The 20,481-nt window shown below is 38.9% G+C and overlaps 1 protein-coding gene across 2 annotated transcripts in view; it reads right to left on the bottom strand.

Moving 5' to 3' along the window:
- The window catches only part of NKX2-1 (NK2 homeobox 1), a 52,857-nt gene extending 52,142 nt beyond the window's left edge, over nt 1–715 (bottom strand). For both annotated transcript variants that reach the window (XR_006739238.1, XM_045568419.1), the window contains exon 1: nt 623–715. The gene's annotated coding sequence lies outside the window, so the exon portion shown is untranslated. The remainder of the gene's footprint in view (nt 1–622) is intronic.
- Between the last annotated feature and the right edge of the window lie 19,766 nt (nt 716–20,481).

The raw sequence follows: 20,481 nt of genomic DNA, 5'->3' as shown, positions 1-20,481 counted from the left end.
GTGGGGTGGGTGCGCCGGGGAGCCAGCATGGCAGGGCAGGGCCCAACGCAGGCCCCTCCTGGAGCTTTTCCTGGAGCAGCCTCACTGGGCTGTCTCAATTCCGACCACACTCTGCTTTACTGGTTGCGGCTCTGCCAGGCATCGAGGAGCCGCGAAGGCGCAGGCCTAGGCCCAGTCCGAGATGAGGGAAATTGCCATCAGCCTTTGCTCACACGAGCCTAGTGGAAGGGAAACGTCCTTCTGCCCCTGTACGGTCATTTTGTGAAACAAGAACAGAGGGCTCATTCAGAAAGGTTAATTCGGGATCTGTAGCTCAGATCGGGTGGGACGGTGAGGAGGTATCACCTTTCTCCCCGCCCCTTCTCCGGGCCAGTTTTTCTCACCCCTCTCGTGGTCCTTCATTCACACCTACCTAGCGCACTGAGCGACAGTGTTTCCTGGTAGCGTTATTTTGCTCCAAGTTTTATCTCAATTCGTGATTCACTCAACAAATATTTATTGAGCTCCAACTCTATGCCAGGGACTGTACTAGGCCTGAAAATTCAACCTTTATCTAGATGCAGCCCCTGGCTACAAGGAGCTTACACGTTAACAGTACATCACCCAAATAATAGGTAGTTACCTTGTGATAAATGTTGCTGCGGGATCCAAGCAAGATCCACTCTCTAGAGCGTTGTAAAGAAGGTTTGTGCGTGGATTTTTGCACTATTTTCTTATCTTTGAAGATCCTCAAAGATTGTGAGAAGTCAGAAGTCCTGGGCTTTAGCTCTTATGGGTTCCCGCCACACCCTGGAGCCACTCCCATCACAGCGAAAGTAAACTAGGGTGTTTTCTGGCTTCCTCCTCCAGAGTGAGACCCTGTTTTATCTATCCTTGAATCTCCCAGTGCCTCAGGAAATACTGAGTTTAAGGAAACAGACTCTTTAGCACCTGTTTCCTGAGCTGTAAAAATGGTCACAATCTGCCCTGTGTACCTTCCTAGATTGTTGTGTTAGGGATTCAAATAATTCAGGGTGAGATCATTTGCCGGAGTTTGTAAATGATAAAAAGTCACTAGCTAGCAGAAGTTGTTACTTCTGATTCTGCATTTTGGATTCATAGAAACTGAATCCAGGCCTCTGACCCTCTGCAGAAAGCAAATGGGCTCCTCGGCTGCTTCCGTGGGTCTCCCTCGGCCAGGTGCAGGCTCCTAGGCCAGTGTGAGCCGCCTTCCCGGGTGCCGTCGAGGCGACAGGGGCCCAGAGAGCTGAAGGCAACTGGGCGCAGTGGGTCGCTGCTCCCCCACTCCGTGGTCCAAGGAACGCCTCTGGAGGCTGCCTTCCTGGCTTCCTCTCCCTGAAAGGGCCTCACAGGGCCCCTCCGCGCTCCTTTCCCAAGCACCAGAACTGAAAGCTTCGGGATGGTCAGCCTGAGGCCCGGGGCGGCTTTTGCAGACGCGATGCAAGAAGGGATCCCTCTGCTACTCCCTCTCTGGTCTCGACAGTCTAGGGTCTTTGAGAGGACTTTCCTTTGGGGACGCTTTTTCAAGTCTTGATCTCTGGGTAGGCCCGAGATAGGGTGAGGGTGAGGCTGGGCGTGCGGGTGGGGGCGCGGAGACATCGGAGCGCGATCTGCGTCTCCCTCTCCCCACTGGGTGCCCTGGGTGGGAATGGGTGGGAATGGGAGGCGTGGGCGCGCTGAGGCCAGACTCCACTGAAGAGGAGAGCCCCGCCCTCAGGCCTCTGGTGCGGAAGAACCTGCTCCTCTGCTGGGTCAAGTCCTCCCAGAGGTTGACACCTGTGGTTTGGAAACTTGCCTATTTTCATCTCACAGTTCAAGCCAAGATCCAATTTGTTTCAAGTTATTGTACTCAGAGTCCCTTCCCTCTCCACCAACTCCAGGGGCGCCCGCAGACGGAAAGGAGTCTGGGGTTAGGAGCGAATGTGGGGAGCGGGTTACAAAGCAGAGAGAAGAGGCAACTCAGCCATAGCAGCCCCCTTTGAAATGAGGATTTCGAGGCAGAGGTGCTAGGTAGGGGAAGCGGGCTAGAAGCTGCGAGCAGACCCAGGGGGCCAGACCCTGCAGGAGACTGACGCGCGGGCCGAGCCCGAGCTCCACAGTGAATACTCTGGGTAGACGAGAAGCTCCCATCCTAAGGGGTGGGGATAGCCGTGGAGGTGCTCTCTGGCGCCTGCAGCTCTAGGGCAAGTTTCGCGGCTGCTGCTGAGACTTAAATGTCAGATTCCCGAAGGGTCCTCGGGGCGGCGCGGCTGTTTTGCCCCAGGACCTGTGCAGCCTCATTAAGCTTCAGATGGTCCAAACCTGAAGCTCTTTCTGCCTCCCATTCCCCATCAAACTGCAGCCCCAACAGTGTGAGCCCATGGTCCTTGAGCGTTCTCGTTTCCCACAGACTTGCCAGGAGCTCTGGGGGTCCCTCCTCCTCTCCTTTCCTTCCTCTCCAACTTTCCACTCTTGCCCTTCTCCCTCAGCTCCTCACACTTGGCCCAGGCAGTCTCCAATGGCTGCAGTTCCGACCCGGGGCCAGCTCCCGGGGATCTCTGAAGCTCTGGGTTTTCTGGGACATGTCCGACGCTAGATTTCCTCTTGCTGCCCGGGACTTAGTCTGACAGTTGCAGACCAAGGCGATCGGCAGCGCTCTCTTCCGGCAATCTGGAGAACTGCAGCCTCAGAGCGGTCCCGGGGAAGTTTTGCTACTATAGGTACCGGCCGGGCAGCACGGGTAGCTGTCAGAGACTGGTAGTGTGGGTCATCCGCTACGCGTTGGCTCACCCTTACGATCCACCATATTATCAACCCGATCAGGCTGTCCATCGGCCCACCCAAAGTCACTGCAATATAGGTTAAGATTGACTCTTTGGATCACCCAGCCTCTTGCACCTGCTGTGTGAAAGAGCCCATGGGGGACGGGAAGCTGATGTGATACCTAAAGTTCTCTTCTAATTATGCTTTGCCTTGGAATCTCATTGAGAATTTCCTCTCCAAGTATGAGGGCAATCGGACACGTATTGGTGGCCAGTGGAGTACCTTGCACTTTCTGCTTGTCTGAAGCCTGGAGAAAGCAGAGACCCTACTTGCTTGACAGCCTGAATCAAAGGGGATCTACCATGTGTCCTAGCAGTAGGGGCATAGCCCTTAGAAAATACTGGGATTCGCTACACTTGGTGGGTGCTTTCTGGCCCTCCGATCTCTAGCACCAACTCACCCAGGCAGGCTCCCTGTCAACCCCGTTTATTTCCCCTTCCTTGGACTCTTGTCAATACCAAATACTCCACACCCTTCCCATCCCACCCCACCCAATATGCCTAAATTGCTCTGCTTCTGCTCTTTCCCACTTAGCCAGAATATCATTCTTCCCACCCCCATAACTAAGTCGTATCTTTCTTTTTTAAAGCCCAATGGCTTCTTTCAACAATGAAGTGTCTGCAACATAAGCAGGAGCTCAATATATGTTTGCAGAATAAATGGATGAATCTCTATCGTACTTCTCTTTTACATTAATAAGAAAATTCATCCTAATTTAATGATTTCCTAATTGTCATATGTGTTTATGTTCTTTTCAGGTAGACTGCAAGCTCCTTGATTTTAAGGGCTATTTCAAAAACAGACATGTGCCCAGAAATGTGCCCAGTGCTCTGAAGCATTCGATGCTGTTAATCACCCCTTCTCTATATTCTCCCACTGGCATCAGAGTCACTACTCTATTATGATTCTCTTCCTCTGTCTCCAGACATTTCTTTTAGAATCCATTTTTGGGCTCTCATCCTATGCTGTTTACCCATCCCCATGACTTAACTGCTACCTATTGTTGACATTTCCCAAATCCATGCCTCCAGTCAACTTCTCTCCAGAGCTTCCCACTTATATTTCCAGTTTTCTACCTCCTCATGTGAAAGTCCACCAAACTTAACATATCCCAATCTGAAACTCTGTCCCAACTTGCTTCTTGTTTTGTGTTCTTGATCTAGATGAATGACATGAACATCTCCCCATTACCACCACTGCACTCCCCCAATAAGCTCCTGGGTTAGTCAGCTTAGGCTGCCGCAACAGTCTTACACAATGGAAATTTATTTTCTCACAGTTCTAGAGGCTGGAAACTCCAAAATTAAATTCTAACAGGATTCATTTTATGGTGAGGGCTCTCTTCCTGGCCTGCAGAGTGCTACCTTCTCAATATATCTTCACACAGGAGAGGGAGATGGGAGGCTGGGAGGGAGGGAGGGAGTTTTTTTTTTTTTATAAGACCATAGTCCTATCAGATTAGGGCTCCATGCTTATTATTTCATTTAATCTTAATTACCTCCTGCTATCGTTTGAATGCGTATAACACATAATTCAGGTGTTAGGTCAGCCTGAGCAAGAGTGAGACCCTGTCTCTACTAAAAATAGAAAAATCAGCTGGGTATTATGGTGTGCCTGTAGTCCCAGTTTCTTGGGAGGCTGAGACAGGAGAATCACTTAAGTCCAGGAATTTGAGGTTGCCGTGAGCTACAATGATGCCACTGCACTGCTACTCAGGGCGACAGAGTAAGACTCTGTCTCAAGAAACAAACAAACAGATTCAAGTGTTGCCAATGTGATAGTATTAAGGGATGGGGCCTTGAGGAGAATATTAGGCCGTGAGAGCCCCTCCGTCATTAATCAGATTAAAGCTTTTATAAAAGAGACTCCACAAAGCATTTGGCTAGCTTGCTTTTTCACTCTTCTATCATGTGAGGACACAGTGTTCCTGCCCTTCTTAAAATATTTGCCAGAATTTACCAGTGAAGTCATCTGGCCTTGAGTTTCCTTTGTGGAACATATAATCCAGGTTATCTATGAGTGCATTTTGGTAGTCTGTGTTTTTCAAGAAATTTGTCCATTTCATCTAAGTTTTTGAAATTATTGGCATGAAATTATTCATAAGCTATTTCATTATCTTTTTAATATTTTATGAAGTGTGTAGTTATGTTCTCATCTCTTTTACTGCTGATGTTGCTACCTTGTGTCTTCTTTCAGTCTCCCTACTTTTGATAAGTCTAGCTAGAGGTTTATTAGTTTTATTGGTCATCTCAAAGAATCTGCTTTGTGTTTCACTGATTTTCTATATTGGTTTTCTATTTACCATTTAAGTGATTTTTGCTTTCCTCTTAATTATTTCTTTTATTCTGATAACATTGAGTTTAATTTGCTCTTCTTTTTCTAGTTTCTTAACATAGAAGCTGAGGTCATTGACTTGAAACAACACTGGTTTCCTGAGGTTGCTGTAGCAAATTACCACAAACTCAGGAACCTAAAAGAACGGACATTTATTCTCTCACAATTATGGAGGCCAGAAGAATAAAATCAAGATGTCAGCAGGGTTGCACTCTCTCCAGAGGCTCTCGGGAGATTCTATTCCTTTCTTCTCCCAGAAGGTGGCTTTTGGCATTCATTGGCTTGTGGCTATATTACTCTAATCTCTGTCTCTGTTTTCACATGCTTTCCTCCTCTGTGTGTTTTTCTTTGCCTCTCTCTTATAAACATGCTTGTGATGGTATTTAGGACCCACCCTGATAATCCAGAATGATCTCATCTCAAGGTACATCTGCAAAGACTCTTTTTCAAATACGGTAACATTCACAGGTTCTGAGAACTAAGATGTGGACATATCTTTTTTGGAGGCCACAATTCAGTCCACTATGGAGACTTTTCTTCTTTTCTAAATAGGCATTTAATACTCCAAATTTCTCTCTAAATCCTGCTGTAGCTGCATCCCCTACATTTTTGTAGATAGTGTTTTCATTTTCACTTTTAAATCAGTTAAAGTATTTTCTAATTTCCCTTTTGATGTCTTCTTTGACTCTGGGGTTATATAGACTTATGTTCTTTAGTTTCAAAATGTGTGGGGATTTTCTGTTCTTGATTATTAATTTGATGTTATTGTGATCTTGGTATTATACTTACTTGGTATGACTGCAATCCTTTTAAATTTATTGAGACTTATTTAATGGTCCAGAATATGGTCTATTTTGGTGAATGTATATCCATATTTGAAAAAATGTTTGCTCTGATATTGTTGCATGGAGTGTCCTATAAATGTCAATTTGGTCAACTTGTTTCATAGTGTTATTCAAGTCTTCCATGCCCTTCTGGTTAATCTGTACACTTGTTCTATCAATTATTGAAAGAGAGGTATTGAAATCTTCAAACTATAATTGTGGATTCCTCTATTCCCCTTACAGTTATATCACCTTTTTCTTCATGTATTCCGAAGCTCTGTTATTAAGTTTCTAAACATTTAGGATTATTATGTCCTCTTGAATTCAGTACTTTATCATTACGAAATAATCCTTTTTATCTCTGCTATTATTCCACATTCTGAAGTTTTCTTTTTCTGATATTAATATAGCTTTCCTTTGATTAGTATTAGCATGGTTTATCTGTTTTCCTCCTTTTACTTTTAGGCTATTTGTTTCTACATAGTAAGCAGCATATAGTTGGGGTCTAGCTCTTTTTTTTTTTTTAGTCTAATTTGAAAATGGTTGCCTTTGATTGGAATATTTAGACCAGTTTTATTTAATGTGACTATTGATATTGTTAGGTTTAAACATGCTATTTTGCTGTTTGTATTCTATTTGAAACTTTGCCTTTTTCTCTTTTTATGACCTCTTTATGGATTGATTGAACATGTTCTACAATTCCATTTTATCTCTTTTTTGCATATTAGCTATAGTTTTCATGTGTTATTTTAGTAGTTGCTTTGAGATTTAATTTACTTTATTACAGTCTACCTGATTTGAAGTTTTCCCATATCTCTCGATTCTCCATTGACTTATTTTTTGTTTTTATTTAATTTTTAATTTTTTTATTCTCTATATTTCATTTTCGATAGCTTCCATTACTATGCCTTACCTTCATTATTTTTTCTAATATCTAATCTCCTGTTAATTCAATCCAGAGGGTTTTGAATCTCAGTGTAAATTTTACCTCTAGAATTTTAGTTTTGGTTTTTCTACATCTTCCATGCCTTACCTTTTAAACATGTGACATAAAGTTGTAATAACTGCGTCATGTTCTTTTCTGCTAATCCTAACATCTGTGTCAGTTTGGTGGGTTTTTTTGGCCTTTTTGTTTTGTTTTGTTTTGTTTTGAGACAGAGTCTCACTCTGTCACCCTGGGTAGAGTGCAGTGGCGTCATCATAGCTCACTGCAACCTCAAACTCCTGGGCTCCAGCGATCCTCTTGCCTCAGCCTCCCGAGTAAGTGGGACTATAACTGCACACCACCATGCTTGGCTAATTTTTCTATTTTTTGTAGAGACGGGGTCTCGCTCTTGCTTAGGCTGGTCTTGAACTCCCGAGCTCAAGCAATCCTCCTGCCTTGGCTTCCCAAAGTGCTAGAATCATAGGCGTGAGCCACCACACTCAGCCAGCGTGGTTTGATTTTGATTGATTTGCTTTTTTCCTTAGTATATGGTATGTATATATATATATGTGTGTATATATATATATATATATGTATGTATGTATCATGGTGATATTTAATTATATGCCGAGCATTGTGAGTTTTACATTGATGGGTGCTGAATATTTTATATTCCTATAAATAATCTTGAGCTTTTGTTCCAGGATATAGTTATGTTAATTGGAAACAGTTTAATCATTTTAGGTCCTGCTTTTAAGGTTTTTTTATATGGAATTAAATCAACCTCATTTTCCCCTAGGGTCAATTTTTACCCACTACTGACATAAGACCAGTCTGAGTATTCTACCTAATGCATTATGAATTAGGTTTTTCAGTCTAGCTGATAGAAACTAGCACTGTTCCCAGCCCTGTCTGAGCACCTGGTACTGTTTTCAGGAAGTTTTCATTAGGCTCTTTACCCAAGTTGTCCTACTTAAGGACTGTTATTATTTACCTTAGGAACATGTACGTAATGGGTTATATCTGCTAGGTTGTAGAAAAGGGTGACATTTCTTTCTGTCTTTGCAATGTCTTATCAAATTTCCTGTGATGCACATTATATTCTGGCTTAATTGACTAATAAAACAATTTTTTCTCTTTTAAAAAACAATTTATTACAGTATACCTTCAAATGGTATTATAACACTTCATGTTTAGTATAAGTACCTTACAAATACATACTTCCAACTCTTTTCCTTCCGGTTTTTGTGCTATTGTTGTCATGTATTTTACTTTTAAATACATTATAAAGTTCACAGTAAATGTTTATCACCTTTGGTTTATAGTCAGCTTTTAAAGAGGTTTAAATGCTGAGACAAAAGTCTTTATATTTCACACATAGTTACTATTTCTGGTGCTCTGCATTCCTTTATGTAGATAAATACTTCCAACTGATATTATTTTCTTTCTGCGTGAAGAATTTCTTTTAAATATTTCTTGTAGTGCAGATCTGATGATGATTTTTTCAACTTTTGCATGTCTGAAAATGTCTTTATTTCATCCTCATTTTTCAAAGATATTTCATTAGGTACAGAATTACAGGCTGATTTTTTTTTTTCCCTTTCAGCACTTTAAAGATGTTGCTCCATTGTTTTCTGGCTTACATTTTTTTTGGGGGACAGTGCAAAAGCCAGGAGCATTGGGAAGGCTTCACCTCTCCTGCAACAGTCTCCACAAAATCCCTCCAGTCTCTGATACAGAAAATTTATTTTTATTAGCTTCTGCAAGGAAAGTTTTATAGCCCTGCTTCCCATTTGCCCCAGAGGGTTATCCATCATTGTATCTTCACTGATACAATGAATTGCCACTGAATATGGGAATTAACATCTTCCACTGATTGCTTCTAGAGCAGCAGCCTGTATATTTCTGTGTGGAATATCAGAATTAGGCATTCTATACTCCCTATTTTAAGCCCTTTCCAGGATGTAATTGCCATTATCATAGTTATTCTTCTATTACCTAAAACTCTTATAAATTATCTATCAAGACACACTCTTTTAGGAAAATGAGGAGGGAATTATAGCATAAATTTTCAAAAGCTTACCTTGAGCTTAAGTTGAAGTTATTCATCAAAACCTTGTCCTTTTACAAATTATTAGGAGAACATAGATTGAATTCCAAACCAATTGTAAGAAATGCATTAGCCTAGGCCTTTTGAGAACAGAGCTTGGGAAACACTCTTAGATAAAGGGAAAATCCTGGACCCTTTCTTCTGACACGTTCCAGGCACTTTGGCATTCATGTTACAAGAGAAAGGCAACATTTTCCCAATTTTATAGATGAGGAAACCAAGGCTCGGAATGGTTAAATAAATTGCTGAAGATTACATAGCCAGTAAACAGTAGAGCTATTTTGATTTTCAACATGTCATATTCCAAAACACAAAAAGAGTCATAGCCTAAATAAACAGGAATTTTAAAGAATTTTCCACCTATCTTTTGTTCAACATCTTAGAATTTTATAGTTATTTTTGACAGTAAGATAGTTTGAATATCTACTTATCTGCTCAGAGAATTTTTTGTGTCACTTCCTTTTGTCTAGCTCAGTAGTTCTCAAACTTAAATGTGCATAAAATATGAGATTCCTTTAGTTGAATCTCATATTTTTAAAATTCATTAAATACTTCTTTAGTCAGTTTGTCTAGATCTACTTTTTGTCTTAAAGTCCAGTTACTCTATCAAATTATACACACAAATTTTGTTACCATTTTATGGGTTTTCTAGGGTAATTTTTATATTATTAGATTTTTACTTTGGGCATTATCACCTAAGGTAAAGGTAAAACCTAACAACCAAGTATTATGGGGCCACAGTCTATTATTTACACTCTATTACAATGTTTCTCTGATTTTCAACAAATAGTTTCTGGTCTCTTTGAGAAAATGTAATAATAAGGAACACACTGTGGGAAAGAGTATGGTTATCAAGTTTGTAGGACTTTACTTTCAGCTTTAAAGGAGTGTGACTAATGTACCTGAAGAGTTTAAATTCGTCTCTGTAGTGAGGAAGATGACTTCTCAGAAGATGACTTCTCACAAGATAAAGTGAAGCACAGAAGTTTATCTAAGACAGCAGCTCTCAAACTTTAGAGTGCATAAGAATAACCTAAAAAGCTTGTTTTAAGTGTATATTCTTAAATAGGAGTTCTGATTTAGTAATAAAAAGTACCTTAATAAGACTATGCCTTTTTCAGATAACAATGATAAACTCTGGGCAATACGCATACACACACACACACACACATATACACACTCTTATTTGAAGGCACCAGAAAGTATTCAAAAGCAGGCAGAAACTTAAGAGGGTTCTAGTCTCTAATGGAACCACTCACTGGGTGAGAATCAGGTTTACAAGGCTTTTCCACTAAGCACACTACTCATACCACACAGCATAAGGCAGATAGAAGATAAGCAAAAATGTCCAGTGTTTTCAACTTGAGGTATCAGAGGATGGATTTAGGAGCTGAAAGAATATCTGAAAGATCAAGCTAGGGAAATCCCAGAACAAAAGAATCCAGAGACTCTAAAATGTATTATTCATAATGGCTAGATTATAATAAAAAATAATTGAGCATGTGAAGGCCTAGAAGATAAATCCCAAGATCAAAATGGAATGTAGCCGATAGAAACAGACCTCTGGATGACCAAGATTTGTAATTAGCAGAACAGTACATTTAAATAGGTATATATATTCAAAGACAAATTAAAATAGTATAACTGAAAAAATGGGGAAACTTTATCAGAGAAACGGAAGCTATTTTTAAAATCAAATGAAAATTCTGGAACTAATGAGATGTAACATATGAAATGGAAAAGAAAAATCACTGAATCAACTGAACAGAAGATTGGAGACAGCAGAAGAAAAAGACAATTTGAAAGCAGATTAACAGAAATCATCCAATCTAAGAAGCAGAGTGAATAAAGATTAAAAACAAAAATAGCCTCAGTAACCTGTGGGACAATATCCAGTGATCAAAAACATAAAGCAAAGATTCATTGTTATGCTCTATTAGATTATTAAACATGCAAAGGTGAATTTTCCATTTATAAATTATTTCTATTATTTCAGTGAAGATTATCATTGTCGGCATAACCACCAAAGTTTTACCCTTGAATAAAGATATTTCTTAACATTAAATTGGTTATAGCATGCAAGAGCATCACTCTACCAATTGTGCAGCAAGCACCTCACCAGCAATGATCTATCCATTCACTTATGGCTACCTTGATTAAGTCTCAAGAACAAAACTTAACACACTTCTAGACAATGTATCTAAATAGAGCTTCTTCTACTAGCTAGCCAAACATGGGCCTTTACTGCTTGGCTTGGTTTCTCCTTCCAGCAGGAAATTCATCAAAATCTTTGTTAGTCTGTGTGTGTTGGGGAGAGTGTGTGTGGGAGGGAGTTTTGCTAAAGGAAATTGTTTTCAACTTCCTTGGGTTCGATCTCATGCTTTTGAAATTCATGAAATACTTCTTTACTCAGTTTTCCTAGATCTACTTTTTGTCTTTAAAGTCCAGTTGAGAATATTTTTCCAGTACAATGGATACAGCCATTAGTAATTCTACAGTGATCTGTCAGTACTCTGGTTAATTGATATTTCTTAACATGTCTTCAGCAAGAAATTATAAATGTATAGTCATTTTATACATGATCACATCTGACAGGTTGGTTGCTATGGTATTTGATTCCCAGTTACTATGATATCATTGGGTGTTTGCTCCAGAATCTGCCATGCTTGGTCATATAACCCAGAAGTTCTATTAAAAGACTTATTGATGGGATGCCTGTTTATTCAATATCTTCCATTCTGCTGAGGCTGGAGAACATCCAACAGGAGTTAAGCAAACTTCACTAGGCGTTGGGCTGAGTCCTACTTAAACTGGTGGACCTTATCACCCATCGATTCATGTGACAATAGAGAATACTTCTCATACATTTTATAGCTGTGTTCATGGGGGTCTGTCTCTTGTCATCACTAATGTGCTTATATGCAAAGGTTAAAGCTCAAGCCCAAAAACACAGTACAAGTTGTACTGGATCTTGATTTTCTGGTCATCATCATATGTTTTAGTGAGAAAAAGACCTGTGGTTGGACTTTGGAACCCCAGACTCATGACCAAAGTGAGCTAGGAGGCCCTGGAATAGAGAGTGATCAGGCCAACCATTAAGTCTAGTTTGTGATGCTTATTATTAGAACCAACAATTTGAAATTGTCAGCTTACCTGTTGGAGTCATATCCTGTTCATTAAATTTCTTAAGATCTATCTCAATTTATGAACATCTTAAAATCATGAATCCTCCAAAATTTGACAGTTAAACCCTGTAGGATAAATTGGATAATTTTCAAAGAATTGCCAACTCAGAGCACTCTGCAGCTTTGAACTCCTAGGGTCAAAGGATCCTCCCATACTAGAACTATAGGCATGTGCCACCACCCTGGGCTTCATTTTTGATCTTTCTGTCTTTATTTTTTTCTTGTAGATAGAATATATTTGGGTCTTACTTTTTTATCTAGACTGATGATCCCTGCCTTTTAACTGGAATGTGTAGATCATATGTACTTAAAGTAATTTTTAATATGGTTGGTTTAATTCTATTATACTTCTATTTGTCTAATATTTGTTCTCTCTGCTCTTTTTATCCGATTTTCAGCCTTCTTTTGGTAGTTGAGTATTTTTTAGTATTTAATTTCAACATTGACATTGGTTTATCTGCTATAACTCTTTTTAAAAAATGGTTTCTCTACAGTTTACGATGTACATCTTTAACTCATAGTTTACTTTCAAGTAATACTTCACATATAGTGTAAACAGCTTACATTATAATTCATTTTTTCTTCACATTATTTCTGTCATTGTCAGACATTTTACTTCTATATATGTAATAAACATTCCATTATTTTAAAAATAAACTTAAAAACCAGGGAAATTGTTTTTATGTCTATTCATATATTTACCATTTTGGGCACTCTTCATTATTTTATATGGATCCCATTTTCCATCTGGTATCATTTTCTTTCAGTGTGAAGGAGAACTTCTTTTAACATTTTTGTAGTGCAAGTCTGCTGGCAATGAAGTCTGTCACTTTTTATTGGTCTAAAAATGTTTTATTCTGCCTTCCATTTTGAAGAATATTTTTGCTGAATACAGAATTCTAAGTTGACAATTTATTTTCTTTTAGAACTTTAAAGATGTTATTCTGCTGTCTTCTGCCTTTATTGTTTTTGATGAGAATTCCTGTCATTCTTTTTTCTTCATTTTTTAGAGATAGGGGTCTCACTATGTTGCCCAGGCTGGAGTGCAGTAGCTATTTGCAGGCCTGATGATAGCTGAACTGCATCCTTGAACTCCTGGCTGCAAGCAATCCTCCTACCTCACTCTCCGAAGTAGCTGGAACTACAAGCACACACCACCATGCTCAGCTCCTTGTCATTCTTATCTTTCTTTGGTTTTTCTGGCCATTTTTAATATTTTTCTCCATGTCATTGTTTCAGCAATTTGTTTATTATGTGCCTTGGTGTGATTTTCTTTGTGATTATCATGTTCAAAGTTGATTGAATTTATTGAATATATGGGCTTGTAGTTTTCATCAAATTTGGAAGGTTTTGGCTATTATTTATATAAATAATTTATCTGTTCCTTTCCTTTTTGGGCTGTAATTATAAGGACTGCTTGAAATTTGCCTATAGATCATTGAGTATTTGTTCATTCTTTTTCTTCTTTGTGCTCTAGTTTGTATAGAGGCTATTGCTCTGTATTCAAGTTTAGTAATATTTTTTCCAGTCCTGTCTAATCTTCTTTTAAGCTTATCTAGTAAATTTATAATTAAAGATAATGTATATGTTATGTGTCTAGAAGTTCCATTTATTGATTTTCATGTCTTCAATTTCCCTACTCATTATGCTTTCTTTTAAATCCATGAATGCATTCATAACAACTGTCTTAAAGTCCTCTCTACTAATCCCATCATCTCCATAATTTCTGGGTTTCTCTTTATTGTCTAATTTTTCTTCTGGTTCTGGGTTACATTTTCTGGCTTCTTTAAATGCCTAACCATTTTTTAACTGGATTCTATATATTGCGAATGTTGGGTGTCTAGATTTTATTACTTTCTTCAATGAGTGTTGGATTTTGTTTTGTCAGACAGACAAGTTTCTTGCCAATAAGCTTGATCCATTTGAAAGCCTGCTTTTTAAGTTTTTGGAGCAAAGCTAAAGTAGCCTTACTCTACGGTTAACTTAACTCTGTTCCTAAGATGTGATATTTCTAGGGTATCTACTGAATGCAGCCAGTGCAAATCAGGTCTCTTCCCTCTGTCTTGCTAGAACTCAAACACTTCCCAGCCCAGTGTCAGCTATGGGAAATTTTCTGCTTACAGCTTCATTTGTTGCCTGGCCTTCTAGAATTCCATCCAATTTATGTACTGCTTATACTCAGTCAAAGACTCAAGGGGACACTATGCACATTTCTGGAGCTCTTTCTTGGCACAGCTTCCTCCTCTCTAATGCTCTGTCTCACACATTCCAGCCACCTCATGCTCCTCAAACTTTCATCTCTATCTTCTCAAACAGCAAGACTGCCATAATATACTCTTGGGATCTCTTCCCTGTGTCTTTGTCCAGATCATTCTTGCAGGCAGAAATTTCGGTGATCACAGAACTCTGCTCATTTGTTTCTCTTTTCTCGTGAATCACAGTCCTGAACTATTTTGTGATACAATGTATGAAAAGTTGTTTTACATGTTTTATATAGCTTTCCACTTGCATATAGTAGGAGAGAATGTTTGGCACTAGTTAGTAATGGCTGGAAGTGGAACCAGTAATGACCTAATTATTTTTTATTCCGAGCAATTTTATTCAAACCAAGAGCGAGAGTTAATAGAGTCACATTTGTATGAGCATGAAACCGACAAAATTGGACTTGGGTTGGCAATCTTTTCTTCTCCCTGGATGCAGCTGGAGAAAATAGTTATGTAAGCCCCAGCACCTAAATCCTCCATGGATTGATCATTACTTCTAATTTACTGGGCAAAGATAATACCATGTGCCAGAAAAGTAAAGAAATTTCTGCTAAATAAAGTGCACATTCAACGGGTCTAAAAGAAGTCACTGAGTGTTGAAAAATGAAAGCCCCTTGCTGAAAAACAAGAAAATAATCATAGAAGTTAATTGAAGAAACTTTAGGAGAAATCAACTAATATTCTCAAACTTTGAAATGAAATAACATCAAGTAAAGTGGGCCATGGATCAGATGGGGAATTTTTTTAGTCAAGATTTAATTAGAAAGTGATGGATACCTCAAACAGTCTGACTTGATCATTACACATTGTATGCATGTAACAAAATATCACATGTACCCCATAAATATGTAAAATATCATGTATCAATAAAAAAGACCAAATTTGAGAAGTAAGGCAAAGTTTATACACATGATAAAGATGGACACTGCCTCCCTCACATCACAGGGATGCACATTAGAAGTTTAGTTCCTCTTGTTAGTCTGTCCAGAGTGAGAAGTTGCACTCAGCTGGAGAAGTAAAGACCTTTATGTCTCCAGCCACACTGGCATACACTATGCTCCTCCATGAAGAGCAGTAATTCTGCCATATTATCCATGCATAATATAATGTACAGGTTTTGGGCCTTGCAGTTCTTTCAGTGACAACACTGGGAAAAATCCCTCTTTCAATCCCTATCCCTCTGTCCACCAAGTTGATTGGGTGACCTCATTAACCCTGTCCTACCCAGTCTTCCCCAAAACCAACAGAAAGAATCCTAAAGTGACCACAAACCAAAAGTCTTTCTCTGGACTCTCTAGGGACACCTGTACTATTTAATGTATATTAGGATGCTTTTTAACCAAAAAAAAAAAATTCAGTAAGTGTGAAGTGTTGTTGTTATTATACATAGGTATTTTGATTTATCCTGGTTCTCATGCTGATTTAGTACATCTCTTCTTTGTACCTTAGCTTCTAAAGGACTGGGAAAAATCCTACTAGGTTTTGATAAATATTAGTATTATTCTTAAAGGACTTTAAATCATTGAAAAAAATACATTGAAACCAGACTAAGAACATTACTTATTTTGAACTTAAAGTTTTGAGTTTCCTATATGTGAAGGTTTATTGCAATTATTTCCTGTATAATCCAGTCCAGTGGCACAGATTCTAGTGGCCTCGTCATATCCTAGATTCAGCAGAGTTAAGTGTTATTGGGTTTATTTTTGTAGCCGCAAACCCTGCTAGTTTGAGTGAATGACAGTCTTTCTTCAAATCATATCCCTAAGTTCAGAAGCTCATTTCATTCACTGATCTTCTTATTTATTTTTTTGTAACAGTATTTAATTTTAACTAATTGCTGCATGTGATTTATTTTGAATTTAATTACAGAGCCAAAATGCCACATATAATTATGGATGTAAGTAGCAGTCAATTCTTTGCCTTGATGTCTTGAGAAAGGCTGTAAAGTGTAGCATAGCCTTTCCACATAATCTCTTAGGAGCCTTCTCTCCCTGCCATTGAATCAGGGAGAGAAGTATCAGAATAGTAACTAATAAGATGTCATGCTTTTGTGCCAAGCCCACCCCTTGCTCTTCATTCATGTCGGTGCTAACATGATACCAATTAACACAGTTCAGGAAAATTCATAAAATCAGCCTACTTGGAAAGAATCTTTGATCAAAGGTAGACAAGTCATACCACTCCAGGGGTTCATTTAACTTAATTAGTAATATGACATATTTCCTGTTGTTATGAGTTAAAGCTCATTTTTATACACTGGGGTGGGGATGGGGGGAGAGACTCAGGTCTCTGGAACAGAACAAGCAAATATGGAAAATAAAAGCAACTACCCCATCAATGATACCACCAGGCTTAATTTTATTCCATGCAACCAGTGGGCTGCAAAATAGAACTTCATTTCCCACCTATTCTCTGGGATTTAGACTGCACGAGTAATTTTCTGGGGTTCTTCACTGAATGAGAGGTCTTATGTCTTCTTAACATTATATATATATATATATATATATATACACACACACATATATATATATATCTCACCATATATGTAACATTATATATGGTGATATATATGATGTTATATAGCATAATATTAAATAAATATATTTCTTCTTATAACAGTACATAGGAATTATTTTACTTGCTGTGAGGCCTTGGGTGGGTTATTTAACTTCTCTGAAGCTCAGCTTCTTCATCTGTATTTTAGAGATACTAGTACCCCATAGGATTGTCGTGTGGATTAACGGAATGTGTTTAAAGCGCTTAGCCCAGTGCCTCGTGCATAGTGATGGTCAATAATAGCAGTTGATATTATTAATTTATATTTATCTTTCCTCTACTGCTTTTCTCATTTCAGTTCCTGTACCCAGACAACTAATATATGTTTAGGAACTGCTTATGTATCCAAAGTTTTGGCATTGGCAGCCCTTGTCCCGGGGGCTGTGAACCCCGGGGAACTCAGGCTTTGATGCCCACTAGCAGCCCTACTTTGGCCCAGATTCCTTCTCTACCCTTGCCTGGATGATTTTCATAAAACAAGTATACTTTCATAAGAGCTTAAATAAATCTTTCATGCATATAAACATACTTAAAATTTATTAGACAAACTTGCCAATTTAAGGGAACTGAGGAAGATTTCATAAAACAAGTCAGAGCTTTATACTTTACTAATTGTCCCTGACTTTCTTAACTTTATATATTTTTTCATGTATTTAATGCATTTTTAAAAGAAAATTTGGGATGTTCTTGATTCTACAGTGACAAGATGAGTTCTGGAAGTCTACTCTAGAAGGAATGAAAACAAGAAAGTAGCAAAAAGAAAGAGAAAAGGGGAGATTGAGAAGAGAGGGAGCTGGAACTAGATGTATATGTCCAACAAAGGCTAATGTCTGCTGATTTCATTTTTAAACTACTTTATTGAAACATAATTTACATACCCCCAGCCCTGATCAACCATTAATCTACTTTCCCCCTCTATAGATTTGCCTGCTCTACACATTTCATATAAATGGAGTTCTATATCATGTGGTCTTTTGAGTCTCCTCCTTTCACTTAGCATACTTTTGAGGTTCATTCGTATTGGATCATGTTTCAATTCTTTATTCCTTCCATTGATTTTTTGAAGAAAAATTTATAGTTCTGTTTTAATTTTCAGGTAAAGATGTCTGATATTAAGTCTCTTCTGGGTAATATAAGACATGTAATACACTAATTTATAAAGGAGTAACAAAATCTGTGTACACACCAGTGCATTTCAATCAAGCCCTAGTGACTTGAATGAAAAGAGGAAATAGTTTCAAATAGACAGTAGGTTTAAAGGGTAAATAGAGTTGCTTGGTACTGATATTGAGAAAAATACCTTGGATACAGGAATTAGAAAAGGTAAAGGAAAGAGAATCCTTGGGCAATTAGAACAGATCTTAGGGGGCTAGACTGTGAAATCTAGTTCTGAAAGTTTCCACAAACTCTTGGAAAGAAATCTGGAGAATCAATAACTAATATAAGACGTAGTCACAATCCACTAAAGGAAGAGTAGTGAGTGAAGTTTGTTGAAGTCAGCACTCTCATTCTCTGCCCTTCTTTAGTTTGCCCTTCAAAGATCCCATTTGTCCTTTTCTGGGAGAAGGGGAGGGGACCTGATTAGCCAACCATCAGTAAGATGTTTACTGAATGACTGTTTTTTTCCACTCCACCCATGGATATTTATATTTTTAATACCTGGGAAAGACAATGTTTAATTCTAAGAAATGACTGTTAATTTTGGGGTTTCAGGCAACATAAAGTACAGTTAAGGGAGACATTTGGTACAGGGGATGGTTTCTTTTGTATTAATTTTATTTGGACAATACACCTGTCTTTGATACAACTTAAAAATGTTTTATCCTAAAGCATGAACAAACCACATTTTCTAACTTAATTAGTTCCCAAAGCAATCCATTTATTATTTCCGGTACAAACTTTGGACTTAATCAGATTTAAAATGACAAACTAGTTAGATAATTATATGTGACATCATTGTCTAACAACTGTGCACTAAAGGAGAGTTAGAGGAGTACTTTTTTTTGAGATAAGATCTTGTTCTGTTGCCCAAGGCTGGAGTGCAGTGGCATGATCATAGTTCACTATAGCCTCAAACTCCTGGGCTCAACTCAAGTGATCCTCCTGCCTCAGCCTCCCGAGTATCTGGAACTACAGACATGGAATGGCTAATTAAAATTTTTTTTTCCTAGAGTTTTGGTCTCACTATGTTGCCCAGGCTGGTCCCTAACTCCTGGCCTCAAGCAATCCTCCCTCCTCAGCTGGAATTACAGGCACAAGCCACTGCACCTGGCAGGAATAGCCATTTTTTTAAAAAGAATATATTAATCACTCATTATGACAGAAGTTGCCAGAGCTTTCTCAGTGCTCAACTCTTGGGCAGTGGGAATCACAGTTGATAGGAGCAAAATTCTTGTATGTATTTGGAAGCACAGAGTATATTTCATAGGTACCAAGTCAGTGGAGGTGGTAGTGGCCGCCTGTAACAGAGGCGGAGCCAGAGTCCATGTCCTAGCTAAAGTTATAGCTGTCACCCTAATTTGAGTGACCAGGTCACCTCAGCTGAAGCAGTATGTCCAGAGACGTGCCCTTCGGAGATGAGAGGAGTCCAATCGGCAAAATCTGAAGGGTTGGTGATCGATGCTCTCAAACACACTCTATTGCTAAGTCAAGTGTCACAAGGATTCGTCACATGGAATCAATCCATTCATTAGCACAGGGACAAGATATTCAGAATTTTAGTAATGAAGATACATAGCAACGGATACATGATAAGTATCTCTAGTCTATGACAAGCACAATTTACTTCACTTGCTGACATGAGTCATGATTGTAGTAGCATTTGCAGCAGTGGCATTATAAAAATAATTGAGGACCTGAGTATTTCTGAATAAAAACAACCTTGAAGCCAGTGAGTTTGCTCATTTCTTTATGTGTGCTGAAGACAAACTGCAGCTCAAATCCTCAGCTATTCCCAGATTGGTCTGCTGTATTGTAAATCCAATTCCTGTTGAACTTTAATCATTTTTAAAGCCATGTATGAGTCGTCCTTGGTCTTAAAAGAGCAACAAACAGCAGAGTCAAAATTCAGGCTAAAACACTTAGAAGTAATTTACTCCATAGAGCTGGTGAATATGCTGCAAAGCTAGCATAGGGGTCATATTTTGAGCCAGATCACCAGCGCGGTCCCAAAGGACGCTACTCAGAAGGGGATTTAATATTCTGTCATCTTCTTCAAATTTTCAACAATTTTATTTTTGATTTGTGTTAAATGAATTCTCATGGGACAATGGAACACGCTCTGGAGGCTTTGAGGCCACTGCTCACACGTGGTCCTACCTTCCACTGCCTCCCCACCTCTCCTCCCTACCTCCTCCTGACCTGGTCACATCAGAAGGGGGTGGGAGAGGCCTGACATGCTGTCATTAACCCCCTGCAGGGAAGGTCTGGGTCGGGCATTTACCTCTTGGTGTCTTCAGTGGTGAATGTCAGCAGTTGTCTG

This window comes from Lemur catta, chromosome 1 (assembly GCF_020740605.2).
Source record: "Lemur catta isolate mLemCat1 chromosome 1, mLemCat1.pri, whole genome shotgun sequence".
In the NCBI taxonomy this organism is placed as follows: Eukaryota; Metazoa; Chordata; class Mammalia; order Primates; family Lemuridae; genus Lemur; species Lemur catta.
This window is presented reverse-complemented; position numbering and strand designations above follow the sequence as displayed.